This window comes from Pelmatolapia mariae, linkage group LG5, assembly GCF_036321145.2.
Source record: "Pelmatolapia mariae isolate MD_Pm_ZW linkage group LG5, Pm_UMD_F_2, whole genome shotgun sequence".
NCBI classification, from domain to species: domain Eukaryota; kingdom Metazoa; phylum Chordata; class Actinopteri; order Cichliformes; family Cichlidae; genus Pelmatolapia; species Pelmatolapia mariae.
Window position 1 is genome coordinate 11417501 of NC_086231.1, and position 16081 is coordinate 11433581.

The 16081-nt window shown below is 40.9% G+C and overlaps 1 protein-coding gene across 2 annotated transcripts in view; it reads left to right on the forward strand.

The window, feature by feature from the left end:
* The window catches only part of cenpp (centromere protein P), a 98440-nt gene that overhangs the window by 37939 nt on the left and 44420 nt on the right, over positions 1-16081 (forward strand). The gene's annotated exons all lie outside the window — the stretch shown is intronic.

Consider the following 16081-nt stretch of genomic DNA (forward strand, 5'->3'; position numbering starts at 1 on the left):
GAGCTGCTCAGGAGGCATGTGGTCAGATGCTGAAAGTGATTCCATTGTTTTAGCAAAACAATAATATAAACAAAGCTAGCCTTACTACCTCCCAATAAATTCTGATTTATAATTCATAATTAAAATAAATGATCTAGTATTTGCAGTTTATGGAAACAATTTAATCACATTATTTTATTTTAAAATTATATAAACAAACTTTATGTGGACCATGCCTATATCAGTCTTAGCTTCCTCATTTGAAAATTGCATGATACAGAGCTAAAAGATTTTAAAACACGAAGATTTGTTTCCATAACCGCATAACAAAAATTGTGAAAAAAAGAAAAGAAAAAAAAAATAGCGTAACAGAAGAAAAAAGCACAAATGAATATTAGCTGTTGGCCAAATTGTCATTTTCAGCTGCTCAAAATTTTACACTCAGTGCATTGCTAATATGGATGAATTGGTTCTTGATTGAAGCTGACAAAATTATGTTTTGACTGACCAGACCACACTAGACTTATTGCTTTTAGTATATTACTTTAGTTACTGGAGATTCTTGTTTGTTTACAGTATTTTAATTTTGCTGTGACTTTAAGGCTTTAAAGTAGTTTGATGTGCATGACTGTATTTGGCCTGTAGAAATGGTAAGTTGTCTTCAGTGATTATTTCCTTTGATGAATCATAGACACACGTCCAGCGATACAGTAGCCTACTCTTCTTTATCCCTACAGTTACAGTTAATCTGCTCATATATTGCTTGTGGTTAAAGTCAATGCATTTTTCATGTGTTTTTGGAGACAGGGGAATTCTGGGAAGTTCCCATGTTAATGTAATTATGTCTGTTTAATAGGGCATTGTGGTCTTGAGTGCTTCCTTCTGTGCTAATTGTGATGAGGAGAACACGACTGTCTCCTCAACAGTAGACTCCATCTGGATAAAATCTCTTTTTATTGGACTGGTCTTCAAAAAGCTCTGGCTTTAAGATTGCTACTGGCTAAAATAACAGTGTCTGTGATTCTGGCTATGACTGCCTGCTTCTTTATTTTTCTATCTGTTTCTCTCATTTCTGCTCTCTTGTCGATCCTTGTGCCTTTGCTATGCCACTGCTTACCCTTATCACAATTGTTAAAGCAGTTTTGTGTATAACTTAATTACAAATAAACTAAAAACTAGCGTTTTTTCCCCTAGAAATGTTACTTCATGCACTTTAGTTTAAGATACTGAATTGGTGTGCATGCTAGTCTTTTAAGCTTTTTCACGTGCATCAAATCTGAGTTAGTGGAGAAAACTCTTTTGAATTGATACTGTATCATTCTTTACTGTCATAAATAGCAGGTCATAAGAGAGACCTGGTCAGTATTCATGTCCTCTTCATGAGCACAAAACACCTCAGAATAACCAAAGGAAATAGATGTGTGCTGTATAGTAAGCTTTTGCAAGCTAGGCAACATGAAACATTTATGCAAATTATGCTGTATCACATTCTGTGAAATAACTGATGTATAAAATGTATTTATAGCCTCTCACACCTCTGGTAACATAATCTTCACATACATTTAGCTAATAAAAATAGAAAGATGTCCACCTCTGTGCAAAAATCTCATTTGTCAATTAACCTAACCCCACTATCTATATGACTTTGTACTGTGGGAGAATACCGGAGTACTATTAGAGAACCCACACAAACATGGTGCAAACTTGCAAACTCCACACAGAAAGGCCTCAGCCAGATGGTGGATTCAAACCCAGCACCTTAAGTGCTTACCACTGCGTTTCTGTATTTTTGCATATCACAGCTGAAAAAAGGAGAAGTGAACTCCTAAGTGTTTTTATTGCTCCTTCAGTGCCTAGCTGCTTTATTAAACTGATTTACCCACACTGTGCAAGTCAGACGTTCTGTTACCATACCTAACTTCAGTTTTTCAGTTAAGTCCTGTACACCAGCTCGAGCAGAAAACACGTCTGGTGTTTGTATGGCCTGAACCATAAAGATTTGATTCATGTGCAGGTGAACCCAATATGAGTTTCTGCATCCAGTCTGGTTGAAATCTCACTCCTAGCTTCAGTATAAAATATCTTTCTTCTTCAGATAGCACAGTATGCCTTTATTTTTTACTTTTGGTTGAGGAACTTCATTATTAACATTATTTTTGGGGCATAGTATCCTTCTTTTATCTCCACAACAATGTGGAGATGAAACACCGTTACTCTTTTTTTTTTTTTTTTCTAATAAAGAGCTGGAGTCTAAAAGACTGCTCCTGTTAGCGGGTTTACAACCCTGTGGTTGTTCAATTGTGATCTTGACTCTAAAGATCGGATTTACGAATGCGTTGCGCCAGCACAAACTGGGGTTTGGTGTTTAAAAAAAAAAAAAAAAAAAAAAGTCGAGATTTAAAGAGAGAGCAGCTTGACAAGATTGTAGGGAAGAACTAGGAGAGAATTTTAACATTGCATGTGTATTTCTAATTTTGCTGATATTAATGCCGAAAAAAGCATGTATTTCCAGCTGATATTGAAATGTGCTGACTATGCTTATGTTTAGAACACAAAGCAACTGTTGTAAATCGCTCATCAACTAATCAAACCATTAGTGCTCTTTGGGATTTGTGCACCCATCCATCCATCCATCCATCCATCCATCCATCTATTCATCCATTTATTTTTTGCTGCTTATCTGAGGTTGGGTCATGGGGGAAGCTCCTGTAGCTCATCCAGGAGAACACTGAGGCGTTCCCAGGCTAAGAGATGTAATCTCTCCAGCTTGTCCTGGGTCTCCACTGAGGCCTCCCCCTGGTAGGATACATCTGGAACACCTCACTCAGGAAGCACCCGGGCTTGACTCTAACTGTAGGAGTTTATCTTACAAAGTTTTATTCCTGGTCTCCAATATACTTAGTTTAGTTTGTGGACAAGCCACGTCATCTTTGGCCCAAGGTAATTGTAGCTCGGCCTGTAACATCCATTCAGATCAGTCCCTTATCCAATTTGGAGAAAAACTTAGACTTTGTGGCTTTTATTGCTATAATACAGTACATATTTCCAAACCTTCTTCCATACGTGGTCCACAATTGACTTTTGCATGTCGTAATTGGGTTTTTGGGCTAAAATGCTAGGACCAAAGTTAGTTAGCTTCAGCTGCTTGCCTGTTTTTCTTGCTTGACTTGCAAAGCAAAGCTTTTAAGTACCTGCAATGCTCGCAATCATACTTGCTAGTTGACTATTACTACTATTGATTATCAATCCTTTTAGATTAAATACTCATTAGTTTGAAAAATACCTGTGGAACCAGGCAACTTAACTGAACTGTAGTTTGGATGTAAAGTTAACAAATTGGTGAGATTCATGTTAAAGTACTGGTACTAATGTTATAAGTTATTTGGTACTAGTTTTTTTGTTTTTCTGTACAGCTTTGGTCAACATTCCTGTTGTAATTAAATTTGCTATATAAATAAAAATGATAAAGTGTTTATACTCTTACTTGAGCAAAAAAATCGGCTGAAGTTTCTGCACGTACTGCGTTGAATCTCTGAATCAAATAACCATAATAATGTTAAATGTTTTAAAATGTTTGTAAGCCAAAAATAAATCCAGAACATAATGGTTTTTCATTACTTTGTAAATCAGGTTTAAGTGGTTTTACTTTTATACTTTGACTCCTGTGATGCTCTGTTAGATTTACACACAGCCTAATTTTTTTCCCTTCATCTCACACACGCACTCTGTCGCACACATTCATCATAGGCCAGATTTTTCCACTCCAGAGCCAGACAGCAACTGGCTCGTCGTCCTTGTTGCTCATTTTTCATGTCAGTCTTTTCCCTGCAGAGAGCATCACTGCTGGGATTCTCTCACATGAACAAACAGGCCTTTCAGTCTTCGCCTCTAAACATTTTAATTTCACTGGCCTCTTTCGCCTTGGCCCTGCTCTGAATGAGTTGCTGGTGTATGTTTCTGTTTTGTGTGAATGTCTGCATGTTTTTGGACAGTAAATATGTGTTGAGTGAGGTATGACAGCCTAAATATCCAATTTTCTCCAACCTTTGACAGTTCTTTGCAGTGATTTTGGCATCATGAAGCGTTTGATTCATCACTGAAAGTGTCTGCAGCAGTTTGTGGAGACTTTGCCTCATTATTTGTTTGGGTTTGTTGGAAAGGTTTGCCATACACTAAAAATCAGAGGATGTGCTCTTTGGGCACAGCTCTCACTGAATGAGCTTCTCTTCTGAATGATGCCTAGACTTTGAAAAAATACAGTTATAAACAAGAGGTACCATGAAAAGCAAAACACATCAGCGTTATTTTTCAGATTGTTTTTCTTTTTAGACAGGTTGGCTAAATCATTGTCTTTATCTTGATAAAGAGCTACCTTTGTCATTTATTTGTCATTCCCTTTTCATTACCTATGGCCCCAGAGACGGAGGCCTAAAGACTGGTTGGCAATTATCTGGCAACCACCAAGAGCTAGGGGAAAAGGTTAGTATTGCCCAAGTGTTTGGAAAGTGGTTGCTGTTAGTTGCTGTGGAATTTGCTAATGCCTGTTTCACAGAGGCCTAGACCCCCTAGCAACTAATGGTTGTAGAGGTGTTGGTTGTAGTGCTAAAAGACTTACTTTGAAGGTGAATGTTTTCTGTATCTAATTTTCGTTACACTTTTTCAGGTTTCTCTGGTAAATTAGTAAATGGTGACTCTTTGGACACAAGTCAGCATCTTTCATGCAAACTGTGGGTAACCACAGCAATCTGCTAGCAGCTACAGCAATCACATAGAGATTTTTGGTGCAGCACTTTTTATCCAACCAATTTCACAGTCAGCAACCTCCAGAAAACTACTCACCAACCAGTCAGGGACTACGCATTTTTCCCTAGTAGCTGAAAGTTCCCAGGTGGTTGCTGACCAGTCTTTAGACCTGTGTGCCTGAGGTCTAAAGGAGAGACCACTCAACGAGTCATGAATAGAAATCTATATCTGTTTAATTCTGAGACGATAACGATACTGAATGCCCTGTAATTCCGACCAAAAAGCCTGTCATGTTTGAGTTCACATAAGTTTCAGCTGTGTGATGGCTGTCAGATCACTCTCGTTGTCATTGTAGTGAAGATGTAGGTAAGTGTACTTTTTAGTTTTTCATAATGTGAATTAGCTTGGCATTTGTTCATTGCTCTGGTGGGATGAGCCAGATAGGCTCAACATGTCTAGGCTGATACGTTAATTATGCTAGATTTAGCTAGTGATTTTGATTGTTTTTACAATTACATGTTGCAAGACTTTTTACCCATTGATTTGACAGGGGTTTCAAATTAACTCCCCACCAACTTATAGACCAACTTACCCAGCAATACTGGAATGAGAATTTGATTTATGGTCAAAATTACCTCCAATGATTCTTTGGGACCCATTTTTTTTAATGTATCCAATCAGCCAACTATTCATCAATGATAGGGCTTGAGTTGGGTTACAGCCTGGACATTACAAAAGCCCTGTTAATGAAAACGTTAATTATTATCTGTAGAACTTAAGAAACCTCTAGATTCAACTGAACAAAACACAAATTTTTTTAAATCATTCACTAAGGCTTCTTGTCTGTTTTAACGAGCCAGGTCACAAATGTTTCTGTGTCAGCATGCAGTCAAATAAGATAGCATATTATTGTTATACACAGCTATTGGTGGAATCCGTTATTTTTTAGATAATATTTAACCAATCTGTCAGAAATCAACACAAAGAGAAAGTGGAGGAAGCCGTTTTCTTATATTTTCCTGATATCACATTTGGGAAAACACAAAGCCCAAGTAGATCTCAGGTGGGCCAGACCAATAAAACCATTGGGTTTTTTCAAACCTCTGAAGAAGACTTTTCCAGGGAGTTAGATGGCTTTACCTGTCATGATTAATGAGCCTATACAGTAACCAGACAGATATGGATTGGATAAAACGTTAACCAAAATAATACAGTTGTAAATGATTTCTATTTAAGTCTTTATTAATGAAGGTAGGGGATAATTTTGCTTTATGCACCCTGGGTTTTTATTTTATTAACAGTAATAACCTTGTGCTTATAGTTTAAAAGGTGTAACAGGTCAAGAACAAACACCAGACAATTGGAAATATGTTGAAACTCCTGCTGAGACAAAATTATTTAGAACCGGAAAAAAAAATCCCAGACCCACTATTGGATCAGGTTACATGCAAGACTTACATTACTTGCAAAAATTTTTCCATCTATGGCTTTTGGGTATTTAGACATTATTAGCAATATGTCAGATCAGAATCAGAATCAGAAAGACTTTATTTATCCCCAAGGGGCAATTAACATACAACAGAGCAGCATAACGTTGAAGATAAGGACAATAAGAACAGGCAATAAGAGTGAGATAATAAATGGGTCATGGGTTTTGTGAAAGTGAACTTGTATATTGTTGGTGTCCATTGATGTAGCTAATTGGGTTTTTCTTATTAGCTTTCTTTGGAAGGGTCTATATTTATCTGTGGCTGTTGGCAAGAAGGTTGAGCTTTAAAAAGAAAAATCAAAAAAGTATAGGTCGTTGAGCAGATTGTGGATGCAGATTTTGAAAATGAAGCACTGGCATACTTTGTGCTGGTGAGTTAATGAGAATTATAGATTATAGAAGATTGAGATTTCAGTTAGCTGTTAGGGGATTGATGAGGGTTTTTGGATCTTCCATCCAATCAGGCCATGTCCTGTTCAATGACTCTACCATTTTGCTACCCTGCATTTCTTCAGTGTATATTCTGGGAACCTGAACTCCCTCTGCCCCTTCTCTGCCTCTGTTGATGGGCTCTAACCAGCTGCTTGCATTATCATGACCATTCACTTTATTCTGTGAAGGTTTTACAATGATATTTTAGATAGGAGATAAGAGGTACCTGCTGATACTTGTTGTGGCAGTTCCTGTTGAGCTTCAACATGCAACAAGAAGAAATGGGAGTGAGACAAAGCATTTTTTTTGAACATGTAATTTATTGAAAGCAATGCTTAAACTGAAACAGGCTGTTTTACATCTGAGCAAACGTTTAGGGCCACACCTCCAGTAACACCCCCCCCCCCCAAAAAAAAAAAAACAGAAATCAAAGTTTTGAACATGAACTCAGTAATGAGTAGCTTCACCATTATGGTCGATCACTTCAGAGTATTCGTTGCAGCATTCTTGATGCAACCGTTTCCATGAGCTGAGTGGGAAAATTTCTCCCACTGGTGAAGACAGCCGCACTTCCCTTGACATCCATCCCCAAAGGTTTTCAGTTGGATTCAGATCAGGGGAACACACAGGATGGTCCAAAAGAGTGATGTTATTCTCTTGGAAGAAGTCCATTGTCCTGCGGGCATTGTGTACTGTAGCATTGTCTTGTTGGAAAACCCAGTCATTACCACACAGACGAGGGCCCTCAGTCATGAGGGATGCTCTCTGCAACATCTGGACATAGCCAGCGGGCGTTTGATGCCCCTGCACCTCCTGAAGCTCCATTGTTCCACTGAAGGAAAAAACACCCCAGAACATTATGGCGCACCCTCCACTGTGGCGTGTAGAAAACATCTCAGGTGGGATCTGCTTGTCATGCCAGTAACGTGGGAAACCATTAGGACGACCAAAGTTAAAAAAAAATTTCTCAGCAGAGAATAAAACTTTCTTCCACCTTTTAATGTCCCATGTTTGGTGCTCTCTTGCAAAGTCCAAACGGTCAGTTCTGTGGCGTTCAAGGCGACGAGACCTTTGAAGACGTTTTTTTTGTTTTTAAAGCCCTTCAAACTCAGATGCCGTCTGATGGTTATGGGGCTGCAGTCGGCACCAGTAACGGCCTCAATTTTGGTCGGGGATTGTCCAGTGTCTTGACGGACAGCCAATTGGCTCCTCTGGCTCAATGCTGGTGAAATTTTTTGGGGTCTTCCACTTGACTTTTTTGTTCCATAATCCTCAGGATTGTTTAAGAAATTCCAAATGATTGTCTTACTGCGTCCCACCTCAGCAGCAGTGGCGCGCTGCAAGAGATACTGTTTATGCAGTTCAACAACCCAACCACATTTAGAAAGGGAAAGGTTTTTTGCCTTTGCTATCAGAATATCATGACAGTGTGACTACCTGACAGAAAATGACAATGAATCCACATTTATGCACAGATTTGTTGTTTTAAAGGCATGTGGTCCTAAACTTCAGCAGCTGTAAAACAGCCTGTTTCAGTTTAAGCGTTGTTTTCAATAAATTTCACGCTCAGACATTTTTTTTGTCTCACTCACATTTCTTCTTGTTGCATGTTAAAGCTGTACTTGGAGCCTCGTTAACATCCAACCATGCAAAATATGATTTTTTTTTCCCATTTTTCAAGTGGTCTTAAACTTTTGATCAGAACTGTATTTATTGGTGTCCCATGATGCTGTTTGATGTACAGTGGAAGCTGAAGAGGAGGGAACGATAGAGGTGTAGACGTGTGATTTAAATTTGTTGTTCTTGGATTTAAAATATTTGAACTGTAGACAGAGAAAGCAGATTTATTTCCCCAGGCAGTGCATACGTTTCTGAGAAGGAGATTTACAAGATTTACAGTCTTTTCAGAAAAATAAAAGGGAGAGGGAAATGTGTGTTCAGCAACTTTTAACTTACAAAGTCTTGTGAGGAGGAGCTACTAAAACTGGACTGGAAGATTAAAAGATAATATCAAAAACATGAGGTGGTTTGATAATCTTTGTGAGAGTATTACATCATCAATTCAGGCGGAGGCAGGTGATTGGAAGTAATTAGCAGAATCTGTGGAAGGGAGGATTAATGATAAGTATGAGAATTACTTTTTGCGCAGTTTTTATGGATACAATCTTCTAAATACACTTTAGTCATTATTAAAAAATAACAAAACTAAGAGCACAGAGCTCAAAAAGAAGAAACACAGGAAATTTCAGGAAACACAATGTCTCAGAAAAAATTTATTATTCACAACACAATTTCAGAAAACACCCTATAAATGAAAAACAACAAACTTAAAATGTATTTTTTTTTAAACAAACAATGAAACTCAATGTTCCCTTTCAGTCGATTCACTCGGTAAACACATAAGTATGGGATATCACGCCCTCGCGTGTCCTGGCTGAAGAAACCTTTATTCACGCCTTTAAGGCAGATGACGTGTGATGACACGCGCACAGCCCCGCCTGCACATATAGCCGCTGTCTTTGCAGTCATCCCTCAGTTCTTACGCTCTTCACCTCGCTGAGAACACCTCTTCTGCGTTGGGATCGCTAGCTGCTGCTAGTTAGCTCCGTTGTCTGCCGACTTGAACTTAGCTTAACTGCCCCTGTTGGTGTTAGCCTCCACCGCGCAGTTGGTGCGTAGGCTGCCCGCGGAGTGATAATTTCAAGTTTTCCTGTGCAGCGTTTTGCTTTGCGTTTTGGAATGGACTCCAAACCGAAGTGAGCAAAGCAGAAATCTTCTGTTCGCCCCTGTCCTCAGGGATGCGGTTTCTCTTTGCACGACAGCAACCAGCACGATGCCTGCCCTGTCTGTCCCGGTGATCGTCCACGCTAGGAGAGCGTTGACGGAGCCCGAAGCCAGCTCCGGCGCTTGACCCTGGAAAGATGGGTGACGTTTGTGGAAAAAGTGCTGGGACACTCGGCTGTCGAACGGCATGACCCTCTTCTTTCCTAGTCTGGAGCCCCGGCTTCGTCCGAGTCCGAAGACGAGGATTATCCGGTCGATGTCCCCACAATTAGCTGGGCTGACCACATGGAATATGTTGACGGGTTAGCCGATGACGAGCCGGAACCATACAGGAAGCCCGCCAGCGCTCCCCAGGAAGATGATGACATGCGGGACATCCATGGTTTGTCGGAGGATGAGCAGGAGAGCTCATTGTCGGCCCAATGTGCCGCCGCTGCTGCGCCAGTCGGCCACGATGACACCTCTCTTTTCTCCCTGTTTCGCCGTGCTGCTGAGAAGCTGTAGGTGGACTGGCCCTCTCCTCCGCCAGCTCAGAAGCCGTCGTGGTTTGCGGGTTTTTGCGGGTTTTTATGCTCGCTTTCCATCCACGCACGTTTGTCGGAGCACAGAGTGGCCGCGTTTCATCGCTGCCTCACTCAGTTTCAGCTGGGACGCAGACTGCGTTTCCAGACAATATTACGTTTGTTGGGCATGATGGCATCTATGATCGCCGTAGTGCCACTTGGACTGTTAAAAATGAGGGCGTTTCAACGCTGGAATCTGTCTCAACGCCTGTGGGCATCGCGTCACCTCCGGAGGAGGCTGCCGGTAACCGCGTCTTGCATGCTAGCTCTCTGTCCCTGGAGGGAGCTAGGGCTGCTGCATCAGGGCTCTCGGATTGGGAGGGTGTTGTTTCGCAAGGTGGCGTCCACAGATGCTTCCCTAAGAGGGTGGGGAGCGCTGTGCGAGGGTGCATCAGTGAGAGGGATCTGGTCAGAAACCCAGCGCGAGCTGCACATCAACCACTTAGAGCTGTTAGCAGTGTTCTTAGCTCTAAAGCATTTCCGTCCAGTCCTGGAGGGCCAGCATGTCTTAGTCAGGACGGACAATTCAACAGTGGTGTCTTACATAAACAGGCAGGGAGGAACACGCTCTCTTCCCCTGTTGAAGCTGTCTCGCTCTCTGCTGTTATGGTGCAATGTTCATTTTCTGTTTCTAAGAGCCACCCATGTTCCGGGCCACCTGAACCTGGGGCCGGACCTTCTCTCCGGGGGGGGGGGGGGGGGGGGGGGGGGGGTTGGTCCTCTGGTGAGAAAATGGAGGTTACACCCTTAAATAGTGGCTCAGATCTATTTGCAAGGCGCAAATAGATCTTTTTGCTTCCAGGGTAAATACTCACTGCCCTCTGTTCTTGTCCATAATCGACCACAATGCACCCTTGGGCTTGGACGCTCTAGCGCACCAATGGCCAGACGTGCTCCTGTATGCATTTCCCCCAGTGGAAATGATATCTCCAGATCTAGAGAGAGTGCGTCGGCATTCCCTCTCTCTGATTCTAGTGGCCCCTTGGTGGCCCACAAGGTCGTGGTATGCAGAGATAATCAGCCTGCTAGCAGCGAGTCCTTGGCAGCTTCCTCTCCGCTGGGACCTCCTCTCTCAGGCAGGAGGAGAAGTGGTTCATCCCGGATCTGTGGCGCCTTCATGCTTACCTGCTGAGATGTTAAACTTGATTGCTAAGGGTTTGCCACCTAGTGTGATAGCGACAATTCAGAGCTAGGGCCTCATCTACTAGAGGCTTGTACGCTTACAAATGGCGAGCCTTCGAGCATTGGTGCCAGGACCGCCACACTCTCCCATTTCAGTGCTCTATTGTGGATGTTTTGACATTCCTGCAGGAGCTGCTGGATAAGGGCCTTTCATTTTCGACAATTAAGGTTTATTTAGTAGCTATATCTGCTTGTCATATTGGCTTTGACGGGGTGACACCAGGTGCACATCCCCTTGCCATACGTTTTCTAAAAGGGGTTCGCCGGCTGAGACCCGTGCTTAAGTCCAGTGTCCCTGCTTGGGACTTGTCTTTGGTGCTGGAGGCCCTTTGTAGCCCCCCGTTTGAACCCATTGAGTCTGTGGATATGAAATTTCTTTCATATAAGACCGCATTACTTCTCGCTTTGGCTTCAGCAAAGCGAGTGGGTGACCTTCATGCGCTGTCTGTGCATCCCTCCTGCACACAGTTCTCTCCTGATGGCCACAAGGTCGTATTGCGTCCAAATGCTGCCTATTTTCCCAAGATCATTCCTGTATCCTATAGCTCAATGGAGTTGAGTTGCAGAGCTTTTGCTCCCCTCCTTTTGCATCTGAGGAGCAGAGGAGGATGCATTCTCTTTGTCCAGTGCGTGTGCTACGCACCTACATTGAGCGCACTCAGAATGTGCGTTTATGTGACCAGCTGTTTGTCTGCTTCGCTAATCCAAATAGAGGTAGAGCTCTGTCTAAACAGAGACTGTCCCACTGGATTATGGAAGCTATCTCACTGGCATACGGCACCAGAGGTCTTGCTTTGCCCCAGGGGGTGAGAGCTCATTCCACCAGGGGGATGGCAACCTCATGGGCTCTTTTTAAAGGGGTGCCTGTAGCTGATATTTGTGCGGCAGCTAGTTGGGCATCACCGCACACTTTTGTATGGTTTTATCGGTTGGACGTTACAGCCCCTTCGGTGGCTCATACTGTCCTTTCTGCTGGGTCTACCGCTCACTAAGGATGTGGTGGCCCGATTCCGGTTTGGTGGCTGCTCTGCGGGGCGTGTATATATGTCCCATACTTATGTGTTGTACCGAGTGAATCGACTGAAAGGGATCAAATAGTTATGTCTATAACTTCTGTTCCCTGAAGGAGAGGAACGAGGTACAACACAAGGTGGCCCCACTGAGCAGTTTGGCTCGGTGAAGAGCGGCTATCGAACTGAGGGATGACGGTGATGACAGCGGCTATATGTGCAGGCGGGGCCATGCGCGTGTCATCACACGTCATCTGCCTTAAAGGCGTGAATAAAGGTTTCTTCAGCCAGGACACGCGAGGGCGTGATATCCCATACTTATGTGTTGTACCTCGTTCCTCTCCTTCAGGGAACAGAAGTTGTAGACATAACTATTCGCTTCTGAAAAGAAAGCCGAATAAGCAATAAGAAAATATATAGCACCACAACATTTCAGAAGACAAAAAAGTAAAATGTAAATGTTTCAGAAATGTAAAAATAAAAAATAACAAGCAAAATCACAATGACATTTCAGAAAACAATACAAACATCCAGCAATAAGATCACAATGTTAAAAAATATTCAGTATATTTCAAGAAATAAGCAGAAAAACACAACATAAAAAAAAACTGCAGAAAACAGAAAACACAATATTCACCCCAAAAATCAATCAACACAAAATTTTAAAAAATTAAAAATGCGTTTTGTGAGGCAAAACTGATAAATAGGAAAAAACAAAGTTTCAGAAGCAAACTTTAGAAAACTATTTTCAAAAACATAACCAAGAAGACAGCTACACACAGCAACTCCAAAAGTTGATTCTGTTCATCTGGATGTAGCGTTTTGTGGGAGAAACGGTTTCGTCACTCATCCAAGTGACTTCTTCAGTCTCAGCTGACTGCAGGTTTCCCCAATCTTATAAACAGTACATTTGCATAATGATTTATTAATTTATAAGAAAAAAGTCATAACTGGAGGAGAAAATGGAAGACACAAAAGGACATGAAAATAATAAAGCTGAAGATGGAGTATAGTTAGAGGACTAAAAGTAGAGGGTGAAGAGAGGTAAAAGCCCTGATGCTAGGACTGTGATTGTGTGTGTGTGTCTGTGTATGTGTGTGTATGACTGTGAGACGTGGCAGAACAAGGCCTAGCCAAATGGCAGATCTGTTCCATATGTTTCCTGGAGACAGAGAGCGAAAGAGAGAGAAGCAGTTCCCCTCTACCCCACCCACAGCTCATGGAGTCTTCATTTAAAAAGACAAAACAGACCAGAAGCAGACCATCCATATCCCTACTGTACTTCAGTTTAGGCTCATTTTCTTTAAACTATAGATAATAGTTTCAGGTAAAGATGGAGGTGACGAGTTCACTCAGCAGGTGTTGGATATCTGGGAGTTTGCAGGAACTGTTGCTCCTTAAACTCCCAGAGAAGCTGAGAGAGAAAAGAAAAGATACAGCCTGTCATGCTTTTCACTCTGGTTTGATCTCATTTATCACTGCCATATTCAGTCATGTTGCTTATTTATTGCATCTATATATACAGTAAATAGGGAATCTGGAGTTCTGCAGGACCTGGGCACCTTCTAGTCACCGAGTCATGTGTCTGTCCAATGCTCTATTATGATTGCTACTAAAGGTGGTTCTACAAGCTGTTGAATCATGGGGTGTATAGTTTTTCACATGTTCCTTCTGCATGTTGGTTTTATTTTTGTTAAATAAGTAATTAACATTATTTGAAATGTCATGTTATTCATCCGAGGTTGAATTTAAATAATTTTAGAACCTACTATCGTCCAATCTCTTTCTTATTATGTTTTTATGTAAGAGCTTGAAAGTGTTTGGGGTTTCTTTGTTTTGTTTTGGGGTTTTTTTTTTTGGGGGGGGGGGTCCACATGGCTGTGCTTAACTTAAGTTAAGCACAGCCAAATAGTTTTTGTTAACAGACCTGGAATGTAGAACCTTTTATGTCTGCAATCAACGCAATATTTTGAAACAACTTCCATGAAAACCCAATAGAAGGGGCACTTTTAAAGCCTATCTCTTCATCTTTGTAAATGATTCACTGTTAAACAAGACTAAAAATCCAGAATTTGGTTGCTAACAACAAAAGTGTCCATAGGGAAAAAAGAATACAGCGAAACGTAAATCAGGAACAAAACAAACTCGTGGTTTGAGGCAAGCTGCTATAACCACCAAGAACAATAATAAACATAAATACAGAAATATAAAGTTATAAGCTAGTTAAAGGCATACATTACTCAGAGAAATAAACAACAACAAATATACCACCCACCTACTGTGTACAGTGGGTTTATTAAAAACACAGCCCAGCACCACTGTGCACTTTGACGCTTGCTGGTGACGATTTCTTTATTTATTTATTTTTTTAGTCCTACGGTTGGAAAATTCACTTATCACAGCAGGAGAGTGGATAGAGCAGAAACAACAATAATACTATCCAAAAAAAAAAAGTAAAATACTATACAAAGATAATGATTTATACTTATTTAATTCTTAATACATGATTATATTTCTTAAGTTAGCTAAAGCTATCAAATACTGACTACACCACACTGAATATGCTGTACTTCATGATTGTTTACAGCTTGTTGTGTTGCCCCCAAGTGGCCTCAGTTATTGCAGGTTTAAGCAGTGTAGCACTCTATGGTGTAATTTTAGACACTTTTTAGGTGCATAGTATAGTTTTAGGATGTACTGTTATGTCTGCCACTTTAAGTACATTGTCAGGAAGATCTAAACAAATTGGATTATTGCCATAAATCATTTATTTTTCTTGGTGATGATGTACGAGTTGATAAAGCCACTTTGATTTTATTTATTAAGGTTGTGGTAGTGACCTTATGAAACCTTTACTGATATGTTGCTCTTCCTCTTCCATGTTCACGGAGTGGACAAAATATTAAAAGACCTTACCTTTTGTATCTGATGCAACCCAATACAAGAGTATACATTGTCCTATAGTCCTGGATCAGGCTTGCCACACCCTTAAGAGGCTCCATTTTAACAGATGTCTTGTCCTTCCTTCAATTTTGTGGCAATGATGCACAGGATGTCTACAATTTCCATCTCAGTGATGATACAGCTAAACATTAGGTCTAAACATTAAATCTTTGGCATGAATAGTTACTATGTTGTACAGTGGTGATAAAATGCTGTAGCAAGCAGTTTCAAATGTACAATGGAAAAGTGCTTTTGTAAGTTAAATGTTGCATAAAAGGAATGATTAGAAGATTTACAAGAGCTGTCAGGCTTTCACTTTTTCCCAAGTCTGGCCCTTTAGAGACATACTTTTTTTAAAAAGTAGTGGCAGACTTGGCTGTAATGGCAGAGAACATAAAGAACAAAGAAAACTTTTGTCAAATTAAAATCTGGTTCTGGATTCGTTTCCAGACCTCCACTGACACGGAGAGAAATGCCTCTAACTTTTTATTGTGCAGTGACATCTTCTGGAGAATAAATGTTGCTGCTCTTTATCAGCCTCATGTTAGATAAACTGGTCCAAGTATCAGCATTAGGCTGGATAATGCATTTTCTTGGTCCGAACTAATTGGTTTTGGTCTAACTTGACAATATTTTATAATGAATGAAACAATCATCAACCTAAATTTTACAGCGTGTAGGTTAGAAGGGATTACCAAGATGTTTTGCTTAGAATCAGTTCTCAATTGCCCCTCGAGGATAAATAAAGCCTTCTGAATCTGAATCTGAGAATTCGCTGAAAAACAAAGACAAGTCTCATGACTTGACAGAAAACAAAAACAAACAATCTGATGAAGAGCAGGTGTCCTTGAAATGTCACCAGGTGCAACAAATAAGGAATCTGGAGTTCTGCCTTGTTTGAACCATTATTTCTTGTTCTTTGTCTCATCAGTTGGCAGCCATCTTGAGAGGGCACT